Raw genomic sequence first — 17,647 nt, 5'->3', positions numbered from 1 at the left:
AATCAGGGTGTAGACGAGCCGTATGTAAAAATACTGAAAGATATCTACAGCGGCTCCACAGCCACTGTAGTCTTCCATAAAGGAAGCAACAAAATCCCAATAAAGAAAGGCGTCAGGCAGGGAGATACGATCTCTCTAATGCTATTCACAGCGTGTTTACAGGAGGTATTCAGAGACCCGGATTGGGAAGAATTGGGGATAAAAGTTAATGGAGAATACCTCACTAACTTGCGATTCGCCTATGATATTGCTTTGCTTAGTAACTCAGTGGACCAATTGCAATGCATGCTCTTTGACCTGAAGAGGCAAAGCAAAAGGATGGGTCTAAAAATTATTCTGCAGGAAACTAAAGTAATGATAAACAGTCTCGGAAGAGAACAGCTTACGATAGGCAGCGAGGCACTGGAAGTAGTAAGGGAAAACATCTACTTGGGAAAGGTAGTGACCGCGGATCCGGATCATGAGACTGAAATAATCAGAAGAATAAGAATGGGCTGGGGTGCGTTTGGCAGGCATTCTCAGATCATGAACAGCAGGTTGCGATTATCCCTTAACAGAAAATTGTATAACCAGCTGTGTCTTACCAGTACTCACGTACGGGGCAGAAACCTGGAGGCTTACGAAAGGGGTTCTACTTAAATTGAGGACGACGCAACGAGCTATGGAAAGAAGAATGATTGGTGTAACGTTATGGGAAGAAAAGAGCGGATTGGGTGAGGGAACAAACTCGAGTTAATGGCATCTTAGTTGAAATCAAGAAAAGCAAATGGGCATGAGCAGGACATGTAATGAGGAGGGAAGACAACCGATGGTGATTCAGGGTTACGGACTGGATCCCAAGGGAAGGGAAGCGTAGCAGGGGGCGGCAGAAAGTTAGGTGGGCGGATGAGATTAAGAAGTTTGCAAGGACGGCATGGCCACAATTAGTACATGACCGCGGTTGTTGGAGAAGTATGGGAGAGGCCTTTGCCCTGCAATGGGCGTAACCAGGCTGCTGCTGCTGATGATGATGAATATGTACGTGCGCCGAAACACAGCGTTGTGGAACATGGCGGCCCAACGGGCCCTACTCTCGCGTGAATTCTAGTGATGGCAACGCCAGTGGCGCTTTCGTAGCGCAATGGGAGTGCACTTCGATCCATAGCGTCACGCTAGCATTGCTAATCTAACGGGGATGTTCCCGAGTCAATTGCGGCGATATTGAAGTCACCACTTTAAGTCTACGCTCGCCATCGAAGATTGCCAGTAACTGTTGAAATAAGTTCACGCTTCTGTGCTCACCTGAATTGTTTGATATGAACGCTTAGCGCGTCGAACTTCTGACGTCGTTCGGCGATTCTGGCGTCCATAGGCCCAACAAGACGCGTCGACATGGAAATGACATGATGGTCTCTAGTAGGTTGTCTTGGTTTGGATATGTTTGGCGCGAAGCACTACACGGCGCACTCTCATGTAATGCCTTCCTTAATTTATGCGCTCCCTCAATTTGTACTAAAGGTATGGAAGGGACGGGAAACCATAATGTTCTGTAATGGCGCTTGCGTTTATCGATACGTAAGGTGAGGAAGGCTGTTATATACCTGTCCATTATTTCCGAGCGTTCACTCTGTGTGATGTGTAAATGCCGACAAGCTGCATAGGCTTTGAAAGTTATCAAAATGCATCAATTTGTTTAAAGAAATAAACAATCGCCTTCACGATGTAGGTCCTCCGCGTAATGGTGTTCTCTGCTTGCTTGCCTGAGTGATTGAAGTGAAATTGAAAATATTGGCAGCTGTTGCGGATCTGCTTCGTCCACAAACAAACTGAAACCGGCCGTTTCAACCTGAGGCGAAGATGGAAAGCGATAGCAAGGTCTAGCATTGCGCTCGAGCTGCCATCACGGAGTCACAGCTATACGCGTACGCGACAAGGCACGATGTGGCACGCGAGACAGCTGATGCTGTACAGAGGGAGCTGCCACCCGCCTGACAGAATCTACGCGTGTATATAGCAATGCAGGCGCGACCAGAACCGTTCACAGTGACGCTGACGGCGCCTCGCGACATTAGACGAGACGTAGGGAAAACCATCGGCGTTTGCTGGGCGCCTAGTGAAGCAGGTGAAATGAAATGAAGAAAATGAAGAAATGAAATGTAAGAAAAGAAAGCAAGTAACGTGAAACGGAAACGAACGATTGTGCTGACAGCCTTCAAGACAGCGATATAAAAGGCATGCGCCCCATACGACGTTCTTCATCAGAATTTCCTTCATCGATACGTAGACTGAAGTGTTGTTAACACATATGATGACATTTTAGGTGCAACACTTGGACAGCTAAGCTTAGTGTGTATAATGACAGCTAAGGAGCTCTTTGAAGCATGCGGCTCCGTTGCAAGCGCTGCGCGCAAGCCTGAAAACGTGATGTTACCTGATATACCGGTTCTTGCTTTCCATGAATATATCATGTTCTAAGAGGGGAATGCCTAATACTAACGAAGAAAGAATTTGTGTGCTTGGGGAAGCGATTTGTGCCACTGCGTTGCACTAGGCGTCTTGGGTGGCGCTCCCCTTACCACCGAGCCTACACGTACGTGGGATCCAACCGATACTTCGAGCGCCACTTCCTCAAGGACCAGTTCGGAACCCCGTGCACCCTCCACGACCACCTCTGGTCACCAGCGGGGTAGAGTCTCAAACGACAGCGTCGCGAAACGCTAGCTGTCACGAGAGAAAAATGCGCAGGCGCAATCCTTACCACGGGTGTCCTCAGTTGGTGGTATACCGCGGAACTGTGCGGTTTCAACCGCTGTGTTAAACGAGAGACACGTGATGCGAATGTGCGCGCGATTCCTCGTACGGCGTGTCGGGGTCCGAGTTGATACGTACGACGATTTCGGACACGTGGCAAGAACGAACGCTTTAAAACTAGGCCGGAACTTGGCGCTGCTAACTATGCGACAAAATGCTTATAATGCGATGATTGTGACATCTCGACAACTGCGCGCACGGACGTCACTTGTGACCTTACGCACCCAGAATTATCGACGCGACGTTTTTATACCTCCATTCTGTACAAATTTGCGATTCCTGTCAGAAAGTGACGTACGCCCAGTGCTATATCTATTACCTAATTACATACGTAACGTACGTAGGACATGGGTATTATATTACCAAAGCCTGATGTATCAACCTATTTCGAACAATGCCTACACATCAACCATTCCTTAATTTTTTTCGTGACTGCAAGCGCTTTGAGACGCGGCGCTATACTGCGGTGTCTTCAACATGGGCGCATATTAACGCGAAAGCATCACACGTCACATCAGGCAGCAAAGCGAGCATTTTCCGCAACGAATAGTAATAAAAATAACCACGAGCGTCTTGTAAGTTACAACAAGTCAGAGTAAGGTGAAGTAAAGTGGACTGTAAAGGATCGAGGTGAATAAGGTGAATTAAAGTAGATTTAGGTGTATTACGGTGGATTAAGGTTCGCTAAAAATAGAGAAAGGACGCTTAAGGTCGATTGAGTTTGATGCAAATTAGAGCGAGGTGAATTACGATGAAATAGAGCAGATTAAGGTAGTTTAGCGTTTGTGCAAATCGGATCAACGTGAATTAAGGTGGATTAGAGTATAAATTCGAAGCACACGTAGCGATCTAGGACGCCGTGTACCAATAAGGTAACCAGTTATTTAGAGAAGTCATAATGGTTTGGTATTCAAATCAAGTATAAGAATACTTAAGCGATTGTAAATTTTTTCCCGCTCACCGCAGTAGCTTAGTAGAGGTATGGCGTTTCGGTGCTGAGGTTCAGATCGCAGGTTTATTTCAGGCCACGGCGGTCGCATTTAGATCGCGGCGAAATGTTAAAGCGCTCGTGCAATTGGACTTAGCTGCACGGTAAAGAACACCCGTAGGTCAAAATTAATTAGGAGTGTTCTACTTCGGCGTCTACCTCTTCTCATCGGGTCGTGTTTTGAGACTTACAGGCCAAGAATTTAATACGTAATCCATTTTTTTTCGACAGACAGATGTCTACAAATTGGCTGAGGCTCGCTTACACGTCTGTCGCGCTATTGCACTACCCCTCTCCCCCTATAATGCAGAAAGCTAGGGTAGGGGTGGAAGGTGGGTTCAGTTTTAGAATTCGCAAGATCCAGCTCCTGATCTACACTTGTATGACTACGCAGTGACAAGCCCATTATCAGAGAGCTCAATAATTGCGTTTGCTATATCAGATGTAGACATAACACGTGACACGATGCGGCACGCGAGACAGCTGCTCTGGTGCAGCGGGAACTGCCTGCCCTCTGGTATAATATAGGCATGTATAGAGCAAGTCTGGCCCAAGGAGGAGGGCAGTGGCGCAACCAGCGTCTCGTGAGATAAGACGAGACGGACAGAAAAAAATCTTGGCTGGGGTTTAGTTCTCGTAAGCCTAGCTATCCAAGCGATAGCTCTGTTTTACATGCTTTTGCAAAGACTATGCACAGAGTATTTCATTATAGTTAGGGCACCGTCTGTCACAGCCGTTGCACACACTGCCGAACGGGTTGTGTGTTAAGTTACGATGAAAGCTGGCCGTCGCAGTCGAGGTTTTCGCCAGCCGAAGTGTGTGGTTCGTCAAACGTTCGTTGTGGCTGCCGTCGCTTGCATCCACGGCTTCTCTCCCTCTCATAGTTGTTGGTTTTGCTGAACGACAGCGACGGTTGCAGCAGCTTCGATCTTGGCACGCTTCCGCACTTGGTAAGTTTCTTTATTGCGTGCTATTCTGGCCGGCCTTTGCTGAGGTGTTTCAGCAAGCAACTTTGCTTTTGCTTGAGATTTCGCGTCCTGACGTCTACCATTATCAAATCGATCAGCGGATTCAGCCTGTCGCTTGCGCTGAACCGCACGCACAGACGGCCCAGTCCGCTTGCCATCCATGGCGAGACTGAGTGACAAAGGCGCATTTCTAGTCGGACGTCATCGTCGAGCGCAGGAGCGTGGCTCGATGCGAGGCGCGTCGGGGTGCCTTGGCAGCGTCCGGTTACGTTAGTTGCGCCAGTGCGTCGAACTATCGTTCGAACTATAGACGATGTTGCTCTCGCCAACGTGACCTAACGTGTGCGCGCACTCACGCTAGGTCGGAGTATATTTAGCCCCTAATTAACTCTCACCTAGTCACGAGGTACCGCAGCGGCGAGGCTCCGTGAGAGCGCAGCTACTGCGCTCCTCCGCAGATGATCACGTGGTGTGACGTCCCATCTTCCACAATTAGGCTCCGCTTGCTCAAGGTCATGGCGACGCGATGAATGACTTTGAGAAATATGGCGTAGTGGAGGTTTCACTGGTTTCCCTCCAAAAGTATCGGCGATTGTCAGCGCCCATTGGAAAGGTTAGACAAGGTTAGCTTGACGCTAACGGTTCGAGACGATTGCGTGCACCATGGTGTCGTCTGCACACAGCTGCTCGTCAGTAACGCTTATGGTGAGCTCGTCCACCATAGGCGTACCTGCCGGGGGAGAGGGGGAGGGTAAGGAAGCACTTGCCTAACCCTCTCCCCCACTGTTAGGATTAGGACGGCACGCATGCGGAAATAAGCCCGGTCAGGCATGGTAGCGGAGACTGCGAAGGAGCGGAACACAAGTGTTGACGTCACAAAGCCGCGGTTTGCGATCTCCGCTCTCATCGTTAGCGTCAGAAGCAGCGCGTGGCGCTCGACAGAGGGCGGAGCTACAGCGCAATTTTAACCGACGATTGCATCGCTCCTAAGTGAAAAATCCCCCCCCCAAAATTGTACCTTCATGGTTTATAAGGTTCCCGCATCCGTATATGAACGTCGTATTGAATTGGACAGACTCTTCAGCTTCAGACGTTCAGCAACCGGGACGAACGGTGAATGCACAGAGGCTGTCGAATTTCATCGAGTATTCGTCACTTAACACACACCACACACACACACACACACACACACACACACACACACACACACACACACACACACATATATATATATATATATATATATATATATATATATATATATATATATATATATATATATATATATATATATATATATATATATATATATATGCTGCCCACAACAACCTGCAGGGATGTCGAGAGTTGGGTCCGTTGTTGACAAATCATTGCGGCTGCGGTTATCCTGTGCGGTCTTTCTGCATTTTTGTGTTGTGTTTTTGTTTTGTGCTTCGTGGGTTGAGAAGAACATGACACTGTAGAGTGTGCAGAGCCGTCAGAATACCATTGCAAGGATATCTCGCAGTTTTGTATTGGAATGTGTCATTTATGAAGCTGTCGAATGATATTACCTCTTGACTTTTTCAACGTTACAGTTACACTAACACAAGTTCCCTAGCAGAAGAAAAATAAAAATAAACGAGGGAGATTGATTATTTTCAGGCAATGCGGGCCATGTTGTTGGTGATATAAATACCAAAAAATTAAAATCTAAAAGTAACTAATGTGCTTTGAATATATTTACTGAATATCTGCTTTCTGCCGTTTTTACGCGTTATACAAATAATTTGGCGGCTCCTCCAAGTTTCCTCGTTAAACTGTGCAAGGCACGGTTCGTTAAGCAGGAATTGTGTTTTGAGTGACAGCGATAAACCTTCATTATATGCGGGTTCATTGCAGCCGTTGTGGAAAGTTACCTATGCAATCGTTCCAAGGTGTAATGCTGCCGGTATTCCAAGTTTTCGCTCACTTTTAGAAAAAAAAAGAAGCTGCAGGAGGCACGAACCTTAAGTTCCATGAAATTGTGGATAATGTTTTTTTGTGGAATGGCACCGCGAAACTTTCACGTAGTTGTTTTAAATGCGACGTTGTCACTAATTACTGCACCTTCGTTTTCCCCCTACTTTCGTTGGTAATACGAGGCTCACAGCTTGTTTCTCCACTGTCTTTGGTGAACAAAAGCAGCCGTCAAGTTGATATAGATTGGAAACATTAGCAACGTCGTATGCGTAATCTGCAGACAACGTTGCAAATGGGTGGGTTAAATTCGCCTTTTTTAGGATATATTAGGGAAGCAAGTGGACTGGAGCGTCATCAGTGCCTGTTACGAGTGGAGTAACACTTGTATCGCTGCCCTGGTGTAAGCACAACTAGAAATGTACAATTACAATAACAAATTTTGTGAACAGAGAGGGAACGCTATGTCAAGTTCGTGTACCTTGGTAAATGCGTACTGATGAAATACAGGTGTTGCGAAAACGTTTTACAGATACATTAAAGAACATCCTAAGCAAGCGTTACAAAGTGTCTCACTGCTTTTATCAGCAACGTTTCCGAACTTTTCAAGAGCACTTTGCATTTAGACGGAAGGGGTGCAGCATGAGTGGAAAATGCTGCGAATGTTTAACGTTGCTGGCTCACTAGAAGCGCTACGAACATTTATTGAACGCCCGTCATTTTTTTTGTTATTTGGGGGACCTTTCTTGTGCGACACGCGTATTGGTTTCACTTGGTGTCTTGAGTGAACTAAACGAGGCAGCTTCTTTATGTTCGCTCACAATAAGGCCGAAGTGATGTTTTGTGTGTATGGAAAGTTCGAAGTGGGTGGCCACATGAGGCTGTGGTAATAAATTACGTATATTTGGGCTCTAGAGCGTTTTAAATTTGTCTAACGAACGGGCCTAATTTAGCCCGTTGCCCTGGTATAACACCAAAGGCCTTTATGCTCAACATTAGCTTGAAATTGCCCTGCCCTCTGCTAGCCGCCTGGTTAGCTCAGTGTCTATATGCCAACAGACTACGCCAGACTGCGTGCATTCCAAGTAAAAAGATGACATCCATCTGTTCAAAATCTTGTTCAGGTGGTAAAAAACGAATGTGGTGTGAATGCTTGACACTTTGACACATACAAAACTAGTGTGATCTAGGATCACAAACTCTTTTGAAGCTTGTAGCCAAGCTGGAAATAAAGAAAAAAAAAGCCTGGTTAGCTCAGATGGTAGAGCTGCTGCCCCGGAAACGCGGTCATCCCGGGTTCGAGGCCCGGGCCGGGACAAATTTTTCTCCAACTGCGAGGGTTTCCTTTCGAGGAACTAGAATGGGTTTCCTTTGTAGCAACTGCTGTGATTGGGTGCATGTATCATTTCATCTTTGTTACCTACTTCTCTCCACCTTGCGGGTTTCCGTAGAACTATTACATCCCTCATCCTCAATGGAAGAGGGGCTGGAGGGGATTAAGCCGGTGCGCAGAGTAAAGTAAGGAAATTGCATGTCGAAAAAATTTGGAGGAAGGCCGCGCAGGTTAAAAAAACAGTAAAATAATTGTAGCAAGAAATGAAGGAATATTTTGATATAAAGCCTTTGCGCCAATAAATCCCATCCATCATCAACCTATGTAAAAAAAAGCAACGTGTAACACAAACACTTGGAACTTGGAAATTACAACATTTAAACACAAATGAACACTTAAACTGACGGAGTTCAAGTAAATCAAATAAAAGGCATGTGCTGCCTATGCAGATATTTCGCAAAGTTTTCTAAATATTAAGGTTACGCGAATTGTTTTTGATATATTAATGAAACTTCCGGTGCAAAGCCAGGAAACCTAGGCGGAACGTGTATAATCACAGCTGTGGAGTTCTTTGAAGCATGTGGCTCCATTGGCTATGAACCATGATGACTTTCACCGAGTATGTTGGCATGTTTGTGAAAACCCAAACCCCTCTGACTGCTTGCCGTGAATACGTTAAATAATGTGGAGTTCTTTGAAGCATGTGGCTCCATTGGCTATGAACCATGATGACGTTCACCGAGTATGTTGACATATTTGTGAAAACCCAAACTTCTCTTACTGCTAGCCGTGAATACGTTAAATTATTTGGGGAGAAACTAACGCCGCACACACGTCACGGGTGACCTTGCACAATCAGAGTTATCGAAGTGACTTTTCTGTGCCTCGTATCTCTTGCAAACCTGCGATTTCGTGGTCACATTCGCATACGCCCAAAGCTGTGACCACCCTGTCACGACCGCACGCACGCTTCTTTCGCGCCAGTGTCGCTCTTTGAAACATCTGGCGCGGGCTTCACCTGCCAAGTTCTGGCCTTCTCAATTACGTCGTGAGAGGTCGTACTTTGAGACGCGGCGTTATACTGGACTGTCATTAAGATGGACCCATATTAATTCTGAAAGATTATATGTCCCACGAGGCAGAAAAGTTCGCAACGAGTGGTAACAAAGATCATCATCAGCGTCTTGTAAGTTATAACAAGTCCGTGTAATGTAACTTAACCTGGAGTAAAGTGAATGAGAATGAAGTGGAAAAAAGTAGATTAAGATCGGTAAAAATTAGAGCAATGTGCATGAAGATGGATTAACGTGGATTAAAGCAGGTGCAGATTAGGCTGAGGGGGACTAATGATTATTAATGTTAAGTTGGGGAGGACACTTGATAATCTATGACGTCACGTGTCATGCACGTAACCAGTGAGGTAATTCATAACGCTTTTTCATTCAAATCACGTAAGAATACTTAAGGGACTGTTTTTTTTAGAGCGCAGCTCTTTGGCGTCCGTTCCTGGGTTTCGCGTCGTCGTCGGCGTTGTCGTCGGCCTCGTAACCAGCTCCGCCCCCCTTTCATCCCCCCAGCGCTAGCAGCGACCGACTGATACCGCTGGATGCCGCTGACGCCGCTAGAGAGTCAAGATAACGTGACTGCATAGAACACCGTCGCCGCCATGCAGAAAGAGGAGGAAAGGGTCCCCCCCCCCCCCCCCTTGTTCTTGTGTGGCGGATAGGGTGCTCTTCAGTTGCCGACGCGCCGGTTATTTCACGTAGGCCCCGGCACGTCTACGAATACGTGACCACCTTCCCACGGCTAGACCTGGTTCTTAGCGCTGCGGAAGCGAGGTTATCATATTGTTTGTGTCGGCATCGGCGGCGTTGTCCCTGAAACCAACTCCGCAGCTGGGGTTGACTCACTATCGGCGTCAGCGGCATTAGTCAGTCGCTGCTATCTCTTCCCTCCTCCCTTTATCGTGTTGTCCGCTTGCTGCGCGCGCTTCTGCCCCCATCGTTTGCCGCTGGGTGTACACGCCGCCCCCCTCCCCCCTCTTCCTGCGAATCTCCGGTTGTCAAAGCGCCGGCTCGAACTTAATACCTTTCTTCGCTCCTCCTCCAATGCAACCCCTGTGCGGTGGCAATCAGAGAGCCAGATCGGTGGCTGCGGATCTGTATATGTGCACCGCCCGAGCCGAAATTGCCGCTGCCGTTCGCCCTTTGCGGTGGCAATCAGAGAGCCAGATCGGTGGCGGCGGATCTGTATATGTGCACCGCCCGAGCCGAAATTGCCGCTGCCGTTCGCCACTGCGAAATTATCTGCCAGTTCTTTCTGAGCCATGAGCGAGACGACTGATAGAAGTCCTCCGTCTGCTGCTGCTGCTGCTGCTGCTAAACGAGCTGCCAGAGCAGAGGCCCAGCGCCGTCGCCGTCAGAATCCAGAGGTGCGTGCCGCCGAAGCAGAAGCTTACCGTCGCCGCCGTCGAGATGCACTTCCTGCAACTCGCATTAACCGTCCATCGATCCACACCGATGTTAGTAGTGGGGGACTTTAATGTTGACATAAAGACAAACAGCAATTTCCTAACACTTATGCGGGAGAACATCCCGTTCCTCTCGCTCGTAACGCGTCCCACGGCTGTGACAACCTCGCGAGGCACTTGTATAGATCTCGTCTTTGAGAATCAAGCATTGGTGTACCAAGTCGAACATATATCAGTCTATTTCTCCGACCACAAAGCTTCCTTCATGACTGTCAAGAACTGTTAGTGGAGTCTTTGTTAAAGGAATACGTGTGAAAAATTAAAAAAAGAATCTGTGATAGCGCATACATGTGTTGCTCGATTCCTTTGCCTCAATCTATCGAAAAGGTGAAACAGCTTATTTGCTGCGCTCAAATTTCGCATTAGGAAGTAACGTAATCGTCGGTAATTTTTTTTGTGTTTGTGTTACCCGCCGCAGTAGCGTAGTAGAGCTCTGGAGTAGCGATCCTGAGGTTTAGGCCATAGGTTTAATCCAGGCCCCCGCGATCGCATTTCGATGGCAGCGAAATGTAAAAGTGTTCGTATACATTCATTAGGTGCACGTTAAAGAATTCGAGGAGGTCAAATTTCATTCGGAATCTCTTGCACTTCGGTCGGCACGCTTTCTATTCAGATGAGGGTTCGGACACCTGCAGCTCCAGAATTTTTCTTATTATGTTTTTTGACTGACAGGTGCCTAAAGGGTGGGTGACGCCCACCTATACGTCCATTGCACTATTAACAAAAATAAAAGGGGGGGGGAGGGGTGCGTCATCTATAGAAGTCAAAAGATGCTTCCCCTGATCAACACTTGAGTCACTACACTGGGAAAAGCCCGTTAGTAGACAGCTTTACCATAGTGTTTGCGGCACCAAATGTCAACGTATCACGCACGTAAAGAGATCGCGGTGTCCACTTTGCGCATGCTCCGTACTCTGTTTGGTTTCCATATTTTACCTGCACAACGCGAACGTGCGTTATGTTAACGAGGGTTGCAATGTGGGGTTGTTGGTAATGCATCTTCAAGGGGTGTACGGTATCACGTATAAAAGACGGGACAAAAGAAGACACACAGGGACACCCACAGCGCTAACTTCCAACAATGTTTATTATCGAAAACCAGGTCGTACTTATACACTAAGCGAACCTGAATCACAGCCACGTGAACAGAGAAACAATCAGAGCGAAACATTTTTGTAAGTGATATTTTAAGTCATGCGCAAAAATTTCAATTCTTTTTCAGAGTGAGCCAATGACGGTTATCTGATACGTGAATCCCCTGTGGCATCAATCTGCTCGGCGTCTATTATAAGTTTAGTGAATTCGCACTTATTTCTACCAGTAATCGTGGTTGATTCGAAGAGAGCGGAAGACTTATGTTGCGTACAATGAAGGGAGAGAAACCCACCTGATACAAGTTTGTCGACTTTATTTTTGTGTTCGCGCAGTCTATAATTAATGCATCTGCCCGACTGTCCGACGTAATACTTCCCACACGATTAGGGTATATTTTATATAATCGATGTCTTAGAATCTCTAAACTTCTTCATGTGTTTAACTTGGCAGCTAGGAGCCCTTTATTTCTTTTCTGGTCTCATTTTCCAGCACAGGTTGATTACTTTGTTAGCTGCAGAAAAACCTGCATCTGTGTTACCTGGGCGGGCAATTTTTTTAGGTTGTGCGATGACCGGTGGACATAAGGTATCACTGTTGGTCTTTTTTTCTCTCGGTTACTATTTCCTTCCACACGTTCAGAAGACACTGATTGCTGCACTTGCCTAAGTATTCCCTCTGCAACTGATGCCAGGGCATGATTGGAATAACCTGCTTCATGTAGCCGCATGGCCTGTTGTGTGAATGCTTCGTCAGTGCAATTATGGCATGATTTAGTAAGTGCGTTAGTAAAACATTTTCGCAATTTTTCTTCTTACCAGTTTAGAGCGGGCTGAATGATATGACAGCAATGATTTATTTGCCATGGAACTGTAACACCAGCAAGTTAGATCGTCACCGAAGCTCAATTTAACATCAAGAACCTTGATTTTTTGTTCTAAGGGAACTCCGAACGTAACTTCCAGTGGAGAAAGGCGCTCGCGTTTAATATTACTAACAGCTGAACACTCTGTGTCAAAGTTGTCTAGCTTAACATTGACAAACACTAAAAAATCATCAACAAATCTAAATATTTTAGCAACTTTTGTATAATTGATGCGGGAGCACAGGTCTCTGTCTAGCTTAGCTAAGCTAAGCTTAGCTAAGCTAAGATCCTGCTTAGCGCTTAAAACAGGCGCTAAGCAGGATCCTATACAGACCCCTTGATTTTGAAGGTACGGAATGTCATTTCTTTGCACAAATGTTGACTTCGCGTACAAGTCTAAAAGTTCTAAACAGTATTCAACGGTTGTGTCAGCTTTCGTACTAAATCTTACAGCCCCAAATTCATCTATACATGATTGAACACAACAATTCATTTTGCGCCAAAGAATAATACACGTCTTTCACATCTGCTGAGAAGGCCTTTAGTCCCGCGTTACAGTTGGCGTCTACAAAGGCTAAACTGCCTCGGAATTTTTCGTGATGAACGGATATCTACACTCGAGTAGGTTAAGTTTGTCTAACAGATAGACTGCAATGGATTTCGACCATGCGCTTTTCTCCGATGCTATTACCCTGATCGGGACACCTTCTTTGCGCATTCTCGCGCTACAAAAGACATCGAGACTGTCATTCTTTCTATTTCCTGTTGCTTTCAATACTTTACCTAGGTTCATGTCCCGGCACATCGCAACAGCTCTGCCCTTAACTTTCGTCAGTGAAATTTACTTGTGTTCATTGAACACGGCTGTTATTGCTTCGTTAGCTTTTTCGTTGTAGCCACCATGTGGAAATGATGCAAAGCCTCCTTCTTTGTCAGCAGGTAGGACAGACAGTGCATATTCAACTAAGTATGAAACAACGTGTTTCACTGGTAACTTGAAGCTTGGTAATTTTGAAGCTTGCATTTGTTCAGGACACCCACGCCTTCAGAGTTCATCCTCACGTCTTCGTCTTCCGGTGCACGTCTGGAGATCTGCTGCACGAGAGAGAGTAGCTCCGGTTTTGTACTCTTAGCTTCCATCACGAACTTATGTCCCCGCTCCAAGACTCGATGCACCTTTTCAGACAGGGCAAGGCCTTCGGGAATGTGGACCTTGCTACTTGTGTGGCTCGATGGTACGTGCCACTCCTTGAAACTTTCTATCGGGAGCTGCCTCAGTTGATGTGGCCAAAGGTATTCCGTGACCAGATGTGTCAGAGCCGGGTACCTGTGAATTCGGTTATTCGCCCCACTAGGCTTGTAGGTACAACGCAGTTGTGTGTGTACAGCACTGTTTGTGACTTTGTGTGTCTTCTTCCGTCCCGTCTTTTATTCGCGCGTCCGTACAGCCCCTGAAGGTACGTTATTTGGCGAGTTTTCCCTACGTACTCTTTACGTGCGCAGGAAGCGTTGTGGAACATGGCGGCCCCAATGGTCCCTACCTTGTCCGTAGCGCCTTGTAGCGCCTGTGGCGCCTTGTCCTGTCGTCTTTCTTGTGCCTGTCAGTTCGCGCTAAACAAAGCATTCATGGGCCCTACCTCCGCGTGAATTCTCGTGATGGCTACGCCAGTGGCTCTTTCGTAGCACAATGGCGGCGTACTTTGATCCATGATGTCACGCTAGCTTGCCAATCTAACGGCGATGCTCCCGAGTCAACAGCGGTGATATTGAAGTCACCACATTATGCCTACGCTCGCCGTCAAGGATTGCCAGTAACTGTTGAAATGAGTTCATGCTTCCTCTGTACTCACCTGAATTGTTACATATCAACGCTTAGCGCGTACAACTTCTGAGGTCTTTCGGCGATTCCAGCGTCCATAGACCTAAGAAGACGCTCGGCATAAAAACGATTGGCTGAAAGGTTGTCTTGGCTTGTATATTGTCACGTGGTGGTGAGGTTGAAGAACACAGTAGCAATACTGTGAAAGACAAAACTAACTTTTATTGGGCGAACCTGTGCCCACAAAAACAGGCTGCATTTATAGCACAAGGATAGCGGCGAACACGGTCGGCGACCGTCGAAAATCTGATCAGCGTGTCAAGCGCGTCGGCTTTTATACATCAATCGTGGAACGTTCCAGACTAATCGTTGGGACCCTCGTGCCTTCCACAAAGTTCTACACCATTCGCGTCAGCCGATGAAATCAGATAACATAAGGTTCGTCGACAACAGACAGCGGAAAAAAGCCTCGATATCTTTCCAGAAACTTCGGATACATGCAGGCGCATTCCGCGCTGTGCGATAACATTTGTTAGGCGGCGAAACGTGGTTGCCCGATAAATTTAAGTATACGTGTTAAGATGTTTGGCTCGAAACACTATATGGCGCACTGTCTTGTAACGTCTTCCTTAGATTATGCGTACGCTCACTTTGAACTAAAGGTATTGAAGAGACGCGAAACCATAACATTCTGTAATGGCGCTTGCGTTTATCGATACGTAAAGTAAGAAATGTCGTTATATAACTGTTCAATATTTAATAATAATATTATATGGGGTTTTACGTGCCAGAACCACTTTCTGATTATGAGGCACGCCGTAGTGGGGACTCGGGAAATTTTGAACACCTGGGGTTCTTTAACGTGCACCTAAATCTAAGTACACGGGTGTTTTCGCATTTCGCCCCCATCGAAATGCGGCCGCCGTGGCCGGGAATCGATCCCGCGACCTCGTGCTCAGCAGCCTAACACTATAGCCACTGAGCAACCACGGCGGGCGTTCAATATTCCTGCATTGTTCACTCAGTGTCATGTGTCAAAGCCGACAAGTTCCTTAGGCGTTGTAAGTTATCCTAATGCTCCAATTTGTTTTTTAAAAAATAAACAATTGGTTTCATAATTTAGGTCTTTCGCTTAATGGTGTTTTCTGCCTGCCTGCCTGATTGATTGAGGTGAAATTGAAGATATTGTCACCTATTGCGCGTGGGCCTCTTCAACAAACGAAAACTTGCAGTTTCACCCTGAGGCGAAGCAATAAAAGCGATAGCAAGGTTTTGCGTTGCGCTCGAGTTACCATCACGGCGTCACAGGAATACGCGTACGCGACAAGACACGATGTAACATGTGAGACAGCTGATGCTGCACAGCGGGAACTGCTTCCCCGTTGACAGAATCTATGCGTGTATATAGCAATACAGGCGCGACCAGGACCTTCGGTAGTGACGCTAACGGCGTCTCGAGAGATGAGACGGACTGAAAACCTTCGGCGTTTGCTCGGCGCCCAGTGAACGAGGTTAGACAGGTTCTGTTTAATGCTTACCGTCTCAGACCAGCGTGTGCGCTATGGTGTCGTCTGCACAGTGCTGCTCGCCAAGAACTCTGATTGTGTGTCGCGCACAATAGGTGCATTTGGCAGAAGTCGGGCGGGGCAAGGAATGGCATCTCCCCCTCCCCCCCCCCCCCCGGCCCCTACACAATTTTGAAAGTGGGCGCTTTTCTCTGCACGTTGGAAAATCCAGCAGCTAATACCGAATTTTCTTTGCCAATACATTAGGCGGGTAACTAGTTTTTCTTCGTATCACGCATCTCCCCCGTTTGAGCAGTGAGAATTGTCATTGGTGCCTCACCGCGAAGAGCGGTAGCAGACGACGAAAGGAGTGCGCCAGACACGCTGGCATTGCGCAGAAGGCTGGCGCTGGGCAGTTCCCGCCGTAAAACATTTAACGTTGCGCTTCGTTCGTCCTGCCCTTTGCATTGGAAGAGTAAAATCATGTTTGAAGACGCAAAATTAACTTCATATATCTAACGTATGGCTGAGGGATTCTGAACCATTAAAATCAGCCGCGCTGAACGAAGGCGTGCCTTGCGGCATGAAATTGTTGGAATATCAAGTACCAGAGCTATCGAATGTGTATCTGGGGTGATAATTTTTAAGTTTTGTGTAATTAAAGAAGGCACTTGCGGCAGACTGCAGAATTCTTATCCTTGAGTTGCATTATTCCGAGAGGCGGATGTTACTAGCACGAGTAATCGAAACACATATGTAAATTTTTAACAGGAATTCACAAATGAACTTTCTGTTTAATTTTATCATCCCACGTATTACAATTTCTGAATTTTAGCCTGTGAGTTTGCAGGACGTATCTCGTTGAAATATGTTTCTCGGATGACACCATTTTCTAGATTTTATTTCCCAAAGTGTGGGACGAAATACATGGCGGTTCCAGTTACTTTTGGGCTCCAATGCATAAAAGAGCGTTTTGATAAAAAGGTACATGGCGCAAAAGTGCATCTTTAGGCCAGTTTGAGGAAGCATATCTCCAAACGGATGGCATTTTGGAAATTCATTTCGGGCTGACGCGCTGTGCTAGTTCACCGGATACATTTCGTAAATATATGTGCAATAAAGTAATTAATTTAAATGTTAAATAGTAATTTCTTGGGTTTTTTGTTGAATACATGTTCTGATTTCCATTGCAAGTAATGAATGCCTCTCTGGACAACATTGCTCAAGGACTAGAATACTGTTATCGGCAACGAAGAACATTTAAAACTTCCGTAAAACCTAAATATGATCAACCGATGTAGGGTGTCACAGCTAACGTTAGGTAAACTATCCAACGAAAAATATTATAAAAGAAGAACACGGGGCAGGATACGATCTTAGGACATACGATGTTAAATCTTCAGAACTGACTACCGAGCACTGTACATATTACAATTGTATGTTGCACCGTGTTCTATAAGCCATGGTGTATGCATGCGTGGTTATGGCATGCGTGGTTATGGTGTATTATGCGTGGGGCATATGCGTGTTTATAAGCCACGGGGTATGCACAGATGCTTTTGAATTTCACCGAGTATTCGCCACTTATCCTATATGTGTTGGCGACAACGACCCTCTGGCATGTCGACAGTTGGGTCAATAGTTGATAAATCATTGTGGCAGCGGTTGTCCTGTGCGGTCTTTCTGCATTTTTGTGCCGTGTTTTTGTTTTGTGCTTCGTGCGTTGAGAAGAACACGATGCTGTAGAGTGTGCAGAGCCATCACAATACCATTGCAAGGATGTCTTGTATATTTTTTTATTGACATGTGTCACTTTTGA

The sequence above is a fragment of the Dermacentor albipictus genome, chromosome 6, assembly GCF_038994185.2.
Source record: "Dermacentor albipictus isolate Rhodes 1998 colony chromosome 6, USDA_Dalb.pri_finalv2, whole genome shotgun sequence".
Taxonomy (NCBI): domain Eukaryota; kingdom Metazoa; phylum Arthropoda; class Arachnida; order Ixodida; family Ixodidae; genus Dermacentor; species Dermacentor albipictus.
This window is presented reverse-complemented; position numbering follows the sequence as displayed.